Here is a 14361-nt window from a genome sequence, read left to right as displayed (position 1 = left end):
TTCGCAGGAAAATGGAGACTCAACCGTCGACGAAGAAGGGAAGCCTCAGGTTGGAACCTGCGTTTCAGCAAACCGAGTTTTTGTCTACGTCAGGATAAAGAGTAGTCCTGACGAAGATAAATCCTTTTGTCGAAACGATGGCTGCTGTCTGATGCTCTTATTGCTCGAACACTGTTAAAACAAACTAATCATCGTCCTACATAATTGCATTTGGGACGTGTTTGTGCTAGTGCAACTAAGAGTGGCTCTTACTCATCGCAAGTCGAGTTGATACAAAATACTAGAAATTATGTAACGGCCACTGACAATCAGTTTGAAATATTCGACTGCGAGATCTGTAATAAAACACAACGGCATTCCACACTGTCTTACGTAATGCATAAATAAGACTCTTAAACAACCAAGACTATAGCCTATCAGATCCCCTTATTCTGGCTCATTGCAGGAATCTGGTATACCTGGCGTATAGATACTGGTGACAGCCCGAAAGACCATTTGTTAAATCTAAAGAGCCAGCAAATATTAAATTACTAAATTCGCGATGATAAGTTGCAGAGTGGGCGGGTGCGGGTTGGTTCTAACGCAGGAAGCCTTCTTTAAACGTCTGTTTTCGTGTAGACTTCTGCTGACTGGCAGTTACATCTGCGAAAACTCCGGCGTAAGCATTGTATTCAATTTTAGCAATCCTTGCCGATATTTGGGGCTAGTTGTCGGCTGACAGTGTTCTTGGTGCATGCTTACTAGAACTCAACTTCAACTACATTTATTTTGAAACGAAGTCCAGAGGATGGGGGGGGGGGGGGGGAGGGAAGGCTTAAACAATGTGCGTTATGCGCCCACACAGTCATGTCGGACAGCTAGTCAAACATAACACTCCATGACAGACTAGCGTCAACGCAGACGGCACAGCCATTGTTTATGCCGAAAACGGCAGTATACATCAGAGCGACATGTTTCCATAAAGCTTTATTACGTGGCGTTGAACCCGTCTTTGCGATTATTGCCCTTTTGAATAAAGGTCACGGAGCATGTTGTTAAACATGTCTTATAAAAGTTGCGCGTAATTTTCTGATGCCGCTGACGTCAGTCTACGGCCTCCAATATACGCAGTGGCTGCAGAAGGGCAGCGGATTGGGCGAGTTGGTGTTCCATGGTAACAATAAAATTCAAACAGCGCTAGACGACAGGACCAGAAAGAGGACCAGAAAGAGGAGTGTTTGTCTCCTCCTCTTTCTGGTCCTGTCGTCTAGCGCTGTTTGAATTTTATTGTTGCTACGCAGTGGCTGTCACGGATTCGTGTGCTTAAATAAGCATTCGATGTACTATAGGGAGAGTTATAACCGAAAGTACTCTCGTTTGTCGTTACAATTGTGCCTGCTTGAAAGGTTACATGTCCAGTGCAAGCACTGCTTGTCGTTCGAACATATGAGCTGAGCGAAAAGCCGACGTTGGATTCTGTGTTTCTTGGTCCGAAGTTTACCGGTGAGAGAACTTATGCTGACATGAAAACTCGACTGTGAGCTGTGTGTTCCTTGGTATTACGTTCAATGTTGCCACGATTCTTCAACCCATATTTGATATGTTTATTTTATTTGCCGCTGTATGGTAAGCTATAGACGTAAGCTTTAAATCAGCACTTGAGAACGCCTGTACAAAGTTGGTAAGTGAGCATTTCAAAATTTTATTTACGCCTTTCTGATGCAATATCGAACACAATCAGCCTGTAAGCTTTTTATGCTGCGCGGCGCTCGATCTCTTGCATCGAGATTGCATTTGGCAGCCATCGAACTGTTTTCACGCGCTCGGCCATTGCGACTTCAAAAGCAGCCGCTCTTCCTGACCATTAAAAAAGCCAGTAAAAAAAGAGCAATACTTCTCTGAGTAAACTAGTCCGGCACTTATGTTTGGTGCACATAAGGATGCAGACATCTGTTCACTCCTGCGCGTATTTGAATACAAAGAAACAGATACTAGCAAATAATCAATTTAAGCCCGTAAAATGTTGCATGCTTGGCAAGAGTGAAACTATCATTAGGCAACATAATCTGGGGCGGCTTGCACGAACATTTAATAACGCAAATAATAACTAATTTAAGAACGGGTTCTTGTGCAGACTAGGCGCTGTCTATACAACATTTATGAACGCGTTCGTAAATTCGTTATTATTTACGTTATTAAATGTTCGTGCAAGCCGCCCCTGAGTTCTTCCTGCTTCTCCTGCGTCTTTAATGTCTTTGGCGTCTTTCTCGGCGATGGTACTTTTGCCTTTTTTAAAATTAAACTCGCCTAGACACTTAACGCGGGTGCACATACGTATTATGCACATATCTGTGTAGTGCAGCAGTGCAAAACACAGCGGCGACAAGAAGCAATCAGAATGGGCAGTGCTTTGTGCTCTTCGTGTTTTGCGCTGCCGTACTCATTATGACTCATTACCAACTAGCCCGGCTGTCCGGTCTAGTGCCTGTGTTGTGTCGTCGTTTTAGTTGAATTGAAATCATTCCTTCCTTTTATTGAGGACCAATGTTTTCACGTGATTTCATGTTATCTCCGTTAAAGTGGAAAGAAGAAATGTTATCGCTGACTTTGCAATAATAACCTTGGCTCATTGCAGATGAAAGCTCAACTTCTCTTCGTGACCACGTCTCTTTTAGTCTTCGGTAAGAAACCGTGTTGTATTTTTACAGCAAGCGCCTGACTTTGCCGAGCGTGCATTCGAAAATGCACGTATTGCTTCGGAAGAAAAAAATAAAGTTCCGCCCATAATGCGAAGTTGTCAAGCGATAGCTGATGAAAAAAAAATAAGGAAGAGACAAGGGGCCGTATAGCGTAAAACTATTACAATATGTTTTTATTCCAATCTCCTCACGCCAAATTTCCGTAACCACCGACGCAAGCATCGGGCGGTCCCCGCAGGGTTGTCTCAACAAACCAATCAAATGCTCCCCTCGTTCATAGGAGGTCACTTTTGTTTGCTTGAAAAACGAATAACATTACATGCACTGAGCGGCTTGTCTTATCTAATTCGCTCACAAAAGGCGAGGGGCATGTGGAGAGGTGTTCGACGGGGCCGAGCCACTGCACTGAATATCGATAACCTGATGGTAACCGGATAACCGGATCGATAACCACGAGGAGGAAAGGCCTCATCAGGCATATACAGACTTTAGGCTCCCTCCTGACGTGGCGATGTATGTTTGGATGCTGTATATAACATTGAAAAAAGAGAATAAATATTCTATTCTATTCCATACTATTCTAAGAGGGTGGTGCTGGCGTCTGCGATTGGTCCGCTTTCTCTAACTTAGCTTGCGGTGGGTCGGCGACAATCACAGCGGCATGCAACGGAAGCTTAAGAATGACGCTAAAACGGATCCTCAGCAAAGAATAGTTGGCAGCACGAGGTCGTAAACGTGCCGAAAGTTCTCAAAAACGTTACAAGGCCACGCAAAAAGTTTTATTACGAGCAATTAAACCCATGCTCTCCGGCGGGGACGAGTAGCCAGTGCCGGAGCGATCGGCGGCAGCCATCTTTTATTCCTTTCGGAACGGGGCAGCCTGCGGCTATTCAGAAGAAAATTCAGTTTTGTTCGGCATATTAATGCATCTTTAACGCGTACGCGTCACTAAGTTTTTGAGGTTTTGTGACGTCGTGTGAGAGGCAGGTAAAGTGGGTGCCGCACGAAAACTTCTGACCAATAGCCGAGGGCTAATGGCAAAAAGGCGTTGAATCAGAAATAACGTTTTTTGTTTTGTTCGCTGAAATTAAGCATAATCAGTGTGTACACGTCATATCAGATGGAGAGATATCGCGGTTTTCGTGAAGTCGCGTGACAGACAGGTGAAGTGGGGGTGGTCCAAAATTGGAATAGAAAAGTTTGGAACAGTTTTACGTTATAGCGCCCAAGAGGACATAGACTTTGCCGCCTCGCGTCACAGACTGTGTTAAGCAGCTCCAATTCAATGTACATGATTTTACATGACCTCCTAAAAGCTATGGCCGACGCGCCAACCATTGCGGCATTGTAAGCGACACGGCGATCCCGGCCACGGCGGCCGCATTTCGATGGGGGCGAACTGTGAAAATACCCGTGTAGGTGGATTTAAGTGCACCTTAAGGAACCCTTGGTGGTACAAATTATTCCGGAATCTCCCACTACGGCGTGACTTATAGTCAGATCGTGGTTGTAAAGCACCAGAATTTTATTTCTTTTGATCGACATGGCGCAACGTAACTTCATGAAGATGACACGTGCGATTGCCCGTATAGTCGCTTTCTAAGCATGGAGTAGTCTGAAGCATTCGTTTTGTAGTTTGAATGAAGGCGTTATTGCAAACACAGGTGAACTAGCAAAAGGGACAATGCAACGGTGTAATTTCGGAATTCTCAGCGTTTGAATTCATGCTGATTGTAATTGTACAGTGGCGACCATTCGGTTGCACCACTAAACGGCAACACCAGCCGCGTAGTGTATTCCAGAGTCTCAGCCAGATTGAACTTGCTGTCTGCATCACCTTGGTGCCTGCAAGATGCAGAGAGGAATAGGTGATTCTTGTAAATCTTGTTCTGCGAACAGTGGACGATTACACCTCTGACGAACGGTCGAGCGTCAGTAATGTGAAGCTGGTGACGTGTGGCCGCTTGACATTGCGCCTGTTCTGCTTTCAGCCCAACTCAATTCAACTTTATTTTTCGTAGTATACACTAGAAGACGTCCCTCAGGGCTAAAAGTTGCCATATACAACTTTATTGGTCCCAGGAGGCGTCATATATTTAACAGTTGGTGACAAGGAAAATAAAATAGAATAAAAATGTATGCAGTCTCAGATACGAAGCAAATCGTTATAAGCACATCAGATAAGAGCAAACCCTAACATATCAAGTACAGGATATGAGCATATTAAAGTTATAAAGCGGCACTAATGATGACAAATACTACACATAATTAAGAAAAATGTAAGTTATTACCAACATCAAACCAAACGAAAATAAGAACTTTCTATCACTTGTAAGAGTGTTACAACATATTTAGCTTTACACCATCATCATCAACATCATCATCAGCCTATTTTGTGTGCCCTGCAGGAGGAAGGCCTCTCCCTGCGATCTCCAATTACCCCTGTCCTGCGCCAACCGATTCCAGCTTGCGCCTATATAGCTTTACAGTGCTGATACAACAGTGTCCCCTGAACAAAATACGTATTTAACTGTTTAGGGGAGAAACTTGCAGCGTTTTAGCGTTTGTTTAATAATGCTGGAAGGTTGTGTGCAATTGATCGTTGCTTATAGAAGTTTCGAAAGTATGGAATAAACCTGATGTCGGCGTTTCGGAGACCTGTCGGTGTCTCCTGCCGTTTCGGCGATGCGGTCAAAGTCATCGAACTTCGTAACTATTTACGAAGTACGCGGACCTCCGCAGCGGACGTCACATCCAACTTTTGACAATGACTCCTGGGGACGACACGTCATCTACGCCTGCACCGGCATCGTCGGCTACCCAGAACCTCCACCGAATGTTACGAGTATAAAACTATTTACAACATATTTTCAAAAAGCGAACGTTCGCGGAGGCGGAAGAAAGCCCAGCCCGGCTGTGTCCACTTTTCGTTGTCTTCAGGACGGTCGTAATTCTCTTCGCCTCATCGTATCAATATTTACGCATTATTTCGGTTTGGTGAGCCCAGTGACTCCTCCGTGCAAACGCACCCGTGCCCTAGGTATGCGGCTTGCCTCATTACGTAAGAAAGCGTCAAGAAACATTTGATTAGGGTGGAGAGAGGCCGACTAAAGTGGGACCAAGGACCCCAGGTCCTTCTCTCGAGAATTTGTCGACATCTGCCCCACTGACCGACTGATACACCAAATTTAACTAAAATAATGTAAAAAAAATAATACTCGACGCCATTAGTAAGAAACGAAACTTGCTCGATACTTAGACAAAACCTCAAGTACTGACTGTTCTGCGAGAAGTGGTCAACCTGCTTGTTTTAATTTCTTGAAACGTTGTCGCGACAACCAGGCAAACAATCAACCTCTTCAGCAAGACTTGCTTGCATGCTCGGTCGCTTGTTTGCTTGTTTGGTGGTTTGTTTGCTTGCTTGGTCGCTCGCTCGCTTGCTTGCTCGCTTGCATGCTTGCTCGCTTGCTTGCTTGAATGCTTGCTTTATTGCTCGTTTACATGATGGCGCATACAGGAATTCGCAGAAAAGCGGGCAGTTAAACGAAGGAGGGACGGTAGAACTTACGGAAGAAAATATGATATATTTAATAAATTCTAGGGTTTTACGTGCCGGAACAATGATATGATTATAAAGAACGCTGTAGGGGACTTAGGATTAATTTTGACCACTTGGGGTTCTGTAACGTGCGTCCAATGCACCGTACACGGACGTTTTTGCATTTCGCTTCATCGAAATGCTGCCGCGCTGGCGGAGATTTGATACCGCGCCCTTGGGCCTAGCAGCGTAACACCAAAGCCACTACGCCGCCATGGCGGGTGGAAAAGAAAGCAAGGCAGGGTAAAGTGCAAATTTTGCATACAATATAAGATAAATTAGGGATGATGATTTTTTTAGAGAAACGCATAATTATCGAAAGGAGATCAATTTTCGGAGTATTGAATAGAATTTGAATATAATTTTATTTCTCGTTCATTCAAACGAGGGTAGACTGAGACTAAAGGCATAAAGCCTGACAAAGGTCTCAGCCCCCCCGAACGACAAGTTTGACAGCAGGTCACACACATATGCACAGTTTTGCGCGTTCTAGTGATTTCCAATTCGATCGGTAAGCTTGTAAATGGTCCAATTATTTATTCATGAAATTAAGCGGATATTCAACTTGTGTCACAAGCGCATCTGCAAATATCCACGCAGATGTTCCTGTGGCCAAATCCAAATCCAGAACTATGAAGAAAAAATTTTCCTCAGGATTTACAGTACTTCTTTTGAGGCAATTGCAGGCACAGTTTTTCAGAGTTCCAAGTAATACAATAGTATTCCTCATATTGTCGTATTAATACCCCTCCTATAGCTTTTTTTTTTCGGACTGGGTACACAAGAACTATGTAACCTGCAAAGCGTGGTATTGTTTCTAGACTAAGACACAGTGTTAAAATACCAGTTTGTCACATCAAATAGTCATGGAAACGAGCATGAAACAATTACTAGTTTGTATGTAACCTGTCGTTGTTAAATTATTGCGTCATAAACAAACTTTCCTTTAACCTAATTGAGGGAATGACGTTTTGAAATAATTTCTTCTCTGTCTTGTAAATCCACAGTTTCTGGTTCCTTACAGATGTGGCATCAAAAGTGCTATACACTTTTTTCTCCTCTCGATGCCATAGAATGCTACTGGGGCCTGTCTGTTGTTGTGAACTTGGCACTTAATGCCCACAGCACTCAAAGGAAATATCGGCGTTTTTACACGGGGCAGGCTGCTCCTAGCCACATGACAACAACAACAACAACAACAACAACAACAACAACAACGACGACGACGACGACGACGACGACGACAACGACGACGACAAAGAGAAAAATAAAATAACTAACTACTGAAGAGAGTCGAAAGGCGAGAACATAAATGCGAAGTCGTTAAAGTTAGCAGAACATCAAAGTTTAAGCGAAGCTGTTGAATCTTCTCTGGCGCTCGGAAGCTGTAAGAAGATGGAAAGCCCCATTTTGGAGCGAAATCGCGTATTGTCGTTAAATAGGGACTAAAATGAATCAGTTTGGAGTGGCAAAAATGTTTTACTCATTTCGCGATAACATGCTGATTAGTAGAACAGGAAATATTAGACAAAATTCTATACAATTTTTTTTAAAATTTTGCACCCACCCGAGCGCCCGTACGTCAGTCTGACATCATAATTTAAATATGTTTTCTCGTATTTCGGCCATTGTGGCACCCTGAATATTTTCAGAAATTTCCGAGTTCATGCATTGCTCCCATTAGCATACAACAAAGCTTATGTTTACTGAAAAAAGAATTAATTGAGCCGGACCGGACGCCGTCATAAACCGTGATGGCGACTTAGTGCAGGAATTTGATATCAGTGTCACCACCCGTCTTTGGTTTCTCTGTCTTCTCTGGCTTGTTAAGCCTCCTTACACGATAAGGAAGGCCTTTGTGGTATTGTGGAAAGGTAATTTACTGATAGAACCCAGCTTATCTTTCTCTTTAGTGTCCTTTTAAATTTACAATTCATGGCGCTCTAAGCAGATCATTAACCTTACGGAACACCAGATGATTATTCTGCACTTAGTTTTTCTAGAAAGAATGTTTGAAGTGAAGAGGTGCGAAGCAATGGTTAACAGAAATCCCCTTCAGCTAAACTTAACCACACATCTTCAAAATATCATTTTCTTTTGGTCGCGGATCGCAAAGCTACTCTATAAAAACGCAAGAGAGCACGCCGTCTACTTTTGTTTAATGAAAACAAGTACTTTTGTCAGAATAATGTACGATTGTACAACTTATGTTTTAAGCGCAAGTTTAGTGGGCCTTCAATATCTGTGTGGCCTGCAAGTAACATAAACACTTTTTTGAATCTGCCTCGACAACTTTACATCTACACTTGCTACGGATAATAAAATCATCGTTATCTACTGCCTTATGAGATAGCCGATAATGATACAAGAGCTAGCAAATAATAATGTTTTTCTCGTCTACCTCACGCAGGCCAAGTACTTCGAGCTGCCAGCAAGGATGACCCGAAACAACGGTTTCCCGTGCAAATGCATATCAATAAAACCATAGTGCTGGCAAACTTAACGTTGGCATTTAGGCACTGGTTAATATGGCACTACACGTTTATCTTTACAAATGGCTTGCTCTCTGTACGTAACAGCGGAAATCTAAGTGGGAACTGCGAGCTAAAAGTGGGAGAGAAAATGTCCGTAATTTTTTGTCCCTTCGACCTTTCGAGAAGCGTTGCAACGTACCTCGTCATAAAGAAGAACAGCTTGAGACGGAAGGAGCAATACTTCAACATCACTCACAACATCGAGAAGGGAACTTTTGATGTGTATGTGTGGTTCAAATCGCCTATTGGTCGGGGTGAGTACTATACGTATTTGTCAGATTTCGGCCTATATATGGCGTATAACTACGCTTTTTGTTGGCAACATACAGGGGAACAGCATAAAGGTATTGCAAAAAGAAGTTGACAAGTTGCCCCGAGCTGTCCCCATTGTATAAAAGACCGAGGTATAGGCCGGCTTTGTGTTACGTAACGCACATGTATTGCTGAAAGTTACGGAAGCAAAATTTATATGGAAGAAAAACAATGACAAAGTGCTTCTGCTGCGGTTGTTGCAAATTGTCTGGTTGCCATTATAAGCACCGCTAATCTTTCGCGAACGGCTGACGCCTCTTTCAATGTTCGGAAATTTTGCTCATCGGCGCTCCTCGTAGTATTTTTTTTTCTCCGCATGCTAAAGTAGATTGTGGCTGGATATACCATCTTTTTGAGAATGCGGGGGCGTGAGGAATAGTTATGTGGTTCCCGCGCCCCATCGCTTGTCCTACGTGGACCTTTGCCGCGTGACATAGGAAAGTACGAGAAAACATCCTCCGCCCATTGGGTGCATCCAATCAGCTTGTATTTTGTGTATTCGTACAACTTTCTTTTTGCGTCTTAGACTTCGAACTGCAGAGTATTATGAAAAAGTACACATCGAAGGGAGGGAGAAATTGTAGAGGAAAGCGTGTTCAAAGGTCAGAGGCCCATATATATTTCAGGGTCAGGTTAAGGATTTCTGTTTTATTTTCGTGTGTCAAAAGGAAATCTCAGGGAAGTGAGAGAAAGCGCTAGTCGCATTCTATAGCAACTGTTTCACGCATTGGTGGCGATATCACAGATACCAACTTTTCTTTCGTTTCTATTTTCACCTGGCACATTTATTTTTCTCATATGACAGGCGAAGCTCTAGTTCTTGCTTAAAATTACGTTATTTAACAAAATTAAAGTTTTCTTTTTCCTTCGAAAAATGATCAATATTTACTTTTAACAACCTGTACATGTTCCCTGAGCCATTTAGAGAGGCTACTGGCGCTTTCGCCATAATTTTCTGAATGACACCATAAGACTTCATCTAACACAAATGCTTCAGCGATCACCGGAGCTGAAGTTCATTCATTACCTAATGTCAACGGCTCGGATGAACAAATGAAACATGCAAGTTAGAGCACTGTTCTGGATATAAATCAGAAGCGGATCAATGGTAAGACGATGAAAGTGGCGCAGGCAAAATAAAATTTGTTGTCATGAAGGGGCAGGGCGTCGATAAAGAGGCATGGTAACTGTTATGTAGATGGAACAATAATACCTTGAACAATTCATTTTATGCCTTTTTACAAACAATAAGAACAGGTCGCAAAAGCGAGCAAAAATATAAATAAACAGAAAATAACGTAAGTGTTTAATCAAAACATGCCTCATTATTCCAGTTGAGGTGTATCTGTGGCCAAAATATATGCACCACAATATGATCATTAGTTTTGAGAAGGAAATAGGAGGTTTGGTTTAGTTTGTTACGCATACATCAAGCTTTTACTTGGAACATGGTGACTTTAGAGCACCTTTATTTTGTCGCGTATCACAACCGTGTGTAGGCGCTAGGGCAAGTTTTCCTGTCATACTCCGCGCCATGAGACTGAGACTAAGGCAAACTAATTATTAGGACGACGAGAGGGATTGACAATAGCTGTGTCACACGCCTCGGCATGACGGAACGGATACACAAGGCAGATACAGTTTTGAGCCTTTCAGTGCTAGTGAGCCCCAGTGTAAAACGGGATGCGCCGGTTCAAATCTGGTGGCAAGTTGAGGCAGTAGTCTGGAATTTACTGTATTGGCAGCCAGATGTTGCCTTTCGTGTAGCATATTCTCAATAATTATTACGTGTCAAAGATGCTTTAGAAGCGGAAAGAGACCAGTCAGCGTGCATTTAAGAACTTTCGATTAGCCAATACCATAGGGCTGAAGTACAACGCCTCCATTGTTAGCTTAGAGATGCAATGCCTGGTGCATTGCAAAGCTTTCTGAAGGGTGCGCTTTACTAATTATCTTTATTTAAAGAGAGGCATTACGAAAGGCATTGGTGCTTACAAGGTTACAGGGTTTAAAATATGAAACTGAAAATTTAGCGTGTGCTCAAGCAATTACCGAAAACATAATATTTTAGTAAAAGAATTAGCGCTACATTATTTTGGTTCACAGTGTAGGAAAGACAACAGCGTAATAATTGCCACTATGCAGCTATAGTCCATCTATATTGCGTTCACGTTTTCTTTGCCTTCGATGCGCCTAAGCAAGTGTGAAGATTTTTACTTAACCTGCAGTACTCATGTCGCACTTCTATTGTCACACGTCACCAAGGAACACTCAGTTAGCGCACAGTAATGACAACGCGGCCCAATCGCCCAGTTTTGTATAATTCGCAATAAAGGAGAGAAAGCAAAAGCGGCATCATACAGTTAATGGTGAATTCTAGAGGGCGGTTTGGAGCAGCTCCTTTAGAACAGTATCTGCGCTTTTCGGAACGGTATTCTACACTTTTCGAAACGGCTTTGTTGTGCGATAGCGATAGGCAAAACGCTCCCCCTGTTCTAACTGCAGATTGAGAGCAATTAGTGAGCCGAGAGTAGTCAGCGGAGAAGGTGAGACTTGTTCGCCAATGTGCTTGGAGTTGAACTGCGCTTGAGGACCCCGGGTAACACGAGAACCAATTTAGTAAGCGCTTTGACTAACCTGTTAGATGAGGCGGTAATGCTTGCACTCTTCTCGAGAAATTTAACGCGTTCCTTTACGCTGGAAAGAGGTTTTATACATCGGAATAGATCACTTTCCTTCCGCCACAGTAATCTGACAAAAGTTTTCCTAAGCACAAGGCGGTGAGCTGGCAGGGGAGCTAGCGGCTCGCGCCTGAACGGTTGCCGCCATGTTGCCTAACGCTGCAAAGTAAGAGTCCTTAGCCTATTTCGCGACGTTTTTCTTTTGATAACATGAAAACGTGAGTCATAAAAGAGAAAGTTACTGTTCAGAGTAGGATTCACCGCGGTAAGCCGCTATCTATACAGGTACCGTAAGGAACAGAGTCCCTAACTTGAATGCCGCATGTTTTCAAATACAGTTAATATTGGTTGTGGAACATACAGAAACAAAGTGCTCAAGTCAGTCAGTAAATTGCCAGTGTCTGGGCACAGCGCGCAGAGCTTTGTCTTATGGCGCTGATGCGGTTCTTTTCTTTTTCAGCGAATTTAGAAGCACATACTTGCATTTGCAGTCTCATTCTGAGGTCGGTGAGTTTGTACATCGACCCGCCATCTACCTCGATGTTCGGCAAAGTTGCAACAAAGTTTAGTGACTACGCCATAACAAATATTCAAAAGGAAATTGAAAGAGAGTTCAAGAACTTCTGCGCGAGGGCTGCTACAAAGATCGAGGAAGAGTTTCGAAACCGACGACACACTAACGTTCGTGTGTAACATCCTCCATCGGTATATCGTGGAGGCAGGCATATCGTCCGGCATTGCAAGGCTACGAAAATAAACGCTGCTCGGTCCGTGACGTGCGCATGAGCATGGCGTGGCTGGCAGAAAGGTTCCTGGCAGCTAATCAAGTCTTTTCTTGGCTCGTTGTCGGTACAAAGTGGTGACCTGGATTGTGTCAATGCTCTTTGACCAGTGCCACCCCGCTGTTACGGCTGCAACCTCTTTGAGCACCGCACCGTCAGCTGCAAAGTTGCACCTCTTTCAACCTCTCGCACGTCGACATGGGTTACTGTGGATGCGAGACCGGGTAGGCACCTCTGTTCAACAAAATATTCTTCCTTCTCCCACCACAGCTAATGCTTAAACATTCGCGTTACACAATCGCAAATGTCATGTGAGTTTTTTTGTTTAGCTCATTAACATTTTTACTAAGTTCTTTGGAAGTTGAGGAATTTCAAGAAACTGAAGTATCAATGCTTCTCTTGGGTGACTCTAACATCAAAACAGACAACGCCGATTTTCTGTAGAATAATCGACAACCATTGATGCTGAAACTCGCCATCCTGCCTGGATCCGTCGCTACATCTAGAGGAAAGTGCATCGACCTCGTCTTCGAAGACAGCGATATAAGCCAATACATTGAGCATATAACTACTCAGTGTAGCGATCACAAGGCCGTCATCACTACATTAAAACAAACAAGGGAGACAAAATTAAACATGTCTACGAAATATTCTTCCCTCTCCCACCACAGCTATTGCTTCAAAATTCGCTTTACACAATCGTAACTGTCCTGTGAGTGTTTTTATTTGCCTCATAAATATTGTTAGGAAATTCCTTGGAAATTGAGGAATTTCAAGAAAATGAAGTATCACGTTTACAGCTATGTAGCTCAGAAATAACAAAAACTGTCATAATTCGAAACATTTAAAGCGGACAAAAGTGATACATTAAAAGTCGCTGTGAAATGTACCACTAATTTGTGAGTTATAGTTATTTTGTAAAACTCTCGTAAGCATTGTAACAATTCTGCGTAGAATAGATTTGTGTATCACATTTCTCAACCTGAGATGCTCTAAAATATGCCGTTTATATAACTACAATATCTGCTTTTGGCGCAGCGTTACGTATTTGTATACTTTGTGCGGCCGCATTTCTTTTACTTATCAATTTTGGTCATCTTTTGTAAAATATTTCAGGCTACAAATAAAAGTTTGCTTACTGTATAGAGACGGCCCAGTTCAGCGTGCTCTTTGAAATGCAACGAAATTGATTCAAATTGGTTCGGCGGTTCACCAATGAGCGAAGTTCTGCGCTTTACAAGTGGTAGAATGGGTAGATCGGAATCGGTATTGAGGTAAACGTTCCTCTTAAAGTCGCTAAGAAGAAAGCCGCTTGTCCGAACACTGCTTGATTGAAGCATACGCGAACAACATTTAGTTAAGCAATGAACAGGGCTAGTTGGTGGGCGTTCATGATTGTATTGCTCTTAGTGTTACACTGAGGAACATAAGGGACAATACGCGGACGCACGTGGTGCAAACTAACAACTTCTTTAAAACTGTTAAAGAACACGCCTATACACAAGGTGATGTGGCGGAGGTGATATAAAAAGAAATGATAAGGTGACGACATGTGATGATGCGTTGGGGCGGAAAAACATCGTTCACTTGCACCCGTTCGCCTTGGCAAACCCGACCTCAGCTTCGATAAGCAGGACGGACGGAGTGCTTACGCATTCCTCTTTTTCTTTGGCTATCGCAAGTGCTTCCCATATTTCTCGCTCCGTTTTTGTTTTTTGATGTGCCAGCTTCTGACAGAGCTTAGTAACGTGACTGCGCACTGCAAACAGTGCAAAT

At 43.1% G+C, this 14361-nt stretch overlaps 1 long non-coding RNA gene across 1 annotated transcript; it reads left to right on the top strand.

Moving 5' to 3' along the window:
• Positions 1–1245: 1245 nt before the first annotated feature.
• On the top strand, positions 1246–12626 carry LOC126532418 (uncharacterized). The gene is made up of 4 exons (XR_007599780.3): positions 1246–1482; positions 2615–2660; positions 8687–9064; positions 12264–12626. It is a non-coding gene; the product is annotated as an uncharacterized lncRNA (long non-coding RNA).
• Positions 12627–14361: the final 1735 nt, after the last annotated feature.

Source organism: Dermacentor andersoni, chromosome 5, assembly GCF_023375885.2.
Source record: "Dermacentor andersoni chromosome 5, qqDerAnde1_hic_scaffold, whole genome shotgun sequence".
NCBI lineage: Eukaryota > Metazoa > Arthropoda > Arachnida > Ixodida > Ixodidae > Dermacentor > Dermacentor andersoni.
Note: the sequence above shows the minus strand (reverse complement) of the source record. Positions and strands in the feature narration are given on the sequence as shown.